At 44.6% G+C, this 1576-nt stretch overlaps 1 non-coding gene across 1 annotated transcript; it reads left to right on the top strand.

The window, feature by feature from the left end:
- The first annotated feature begins 300 nt into the window (after positions 1–300).
- On the top strand, positions 301–486 carry LOC118590570. The gene has a single exon (XR_004945844.1). It is a non-coding gene; the product is annotated as a U2 spliceosomal RNA (small nuclear RNA).
- Positions 487–1576: the final 1090 nt, after the last annotated feature.

Here is a 1576-nt window from a genome sequence, read left to right as displayed (position 1 = left end):
CTGTCACATTGACTTTAAAGTTATCCAGCACAACTGACCCCGTCAACTCGACACACAAACATACCACTATCAAGCCATAACCATTCTTGTGCATTCCCAAGATCACACATTAATATGAATAAAATATAAAATAGTCCAAGTTTTAAAACTCCCACTATTTAAAAATCCAAACATTTAAGTTAAAAGTCCCTTTAGAAAATCCCAAGTCTCTCAACTGTGGACTCCCATAAAATAAAAAATAAGTTAAATACTTCAAGAGAGATGAACCAGGACATAGTCATAATTCAAAAAGCAAAACTCATTGTTTCTCAGCCTTTTGGCTAAGATCAAGTGTGGTATCTGTTCTTATCAGTTTAATATCTGATATGTCCTCTATCCGAGGACAATATATTAAATGGATTTTTGGAACTAGGAGTTGGAATAGGAGCTTGTTCCATCCACACATCGACCTGGTATTGCAGCACCTCTGGGAACAGTGCACCAAAAAAAAAATCAGTGTCCAAAGTCTGGAATCCACTCATGACCTTCTAGGCTCCTCCAAAGGGCCTGGGTCACTTCTCCAGTGCCACCCTCTGCAGCACACACAGATTATCTCCTAAAATCAGGCCAGCTCTACTCCATGGCCGCTGCTCTCCTTAACAGTCACCACATGGTACTGCATCTTCAAACTACCAGGGTCTCTTGTTGCAACTGGGCTGCACTTTCACCAGTAGCCTCTTCTGGGCTCTCTTCATGAACTCTAGCCTTGCTACTGCCAAGACTCAGCTGCCCTCCATGACCCCTTCATGCCTTCAAAACCAGCACCACCTGGGTGACTCTTACACTACCAAGTTCGGCTGCCAACAGAATGTAAAATCTCAGCCACTTCTGGAACACAGTTTCTACATGTGATCCCGAAGAAACACTTCCCAGAAGATTTCCCCTCAATGGTGCTGGTCCCTTCTTAGTTACCGCTCTTTCTCAGCTCCAGCTAACCAGCATCAGTTAGCCTGGTAAAGCAAAGGTTTCACTTCATTGGTGCTAGTCTCTTGTTAATCACAGCCCAGTCTTCAGCCCCTATTTTAAATTCAAAATATGCGATGACCCAAGTAGAGTCTTCAAGTGACTCTCAAATTTCCCTCTGGAACCTCTGTGTTTCTCTTACACTCTTATTTTCCAAGCTCCCACGGAACAGCTCACCAAGGTTTAAATACTCAATGGCTTGTCCAGCCCAAAGTTCCAAAGTCCTTCAACAATCCTCCCAAAAAAGCATGGTCAGATCTATCACAGCAATATCCCACAATCCTGGTACCAATTTCCGTCCTTGTTAGTGTTACTGTTGCTATGATGAAACACCATGACCAGAAAAAAGTCCAGGAGGAAAGGGTTTATTCAGCTTACTCTTCCACATCATAGTTCATTATCATAGGAAGTCAGGACAGGAACTCAAGCAGGGCAGGGGCCTGGAGGCAGGAGCTGATGCAGAGGCCATGGAGGGGTGCTGCTTACTGGCTTGTTCCCCATGGCTTGTTCATGCTCTGCTTCCTTATAGAACCCAGGAAGGGCCACCAGCCCACAGGTGGCCCCACCTACAGTG

The sequence above is a fragment of the Onychomys torridus genome, chromosome 8 (assembly GCF_903995425.1).
Source record: "Onychomys torridus chromosome 8, mOncTor1.1, whole genome shotgun sequence".
Classification (NCBI taxonomy): Eukaryota; Metazoa; Chordata; class Mammalia; order Rodentia; family Cricetidae; genus Onychomys; species Onychomys torridus.
Note: the sequence above shows the minus strand (reverse complement) of the source record. Positions and strands in the feature narration are given on the sequence as shown.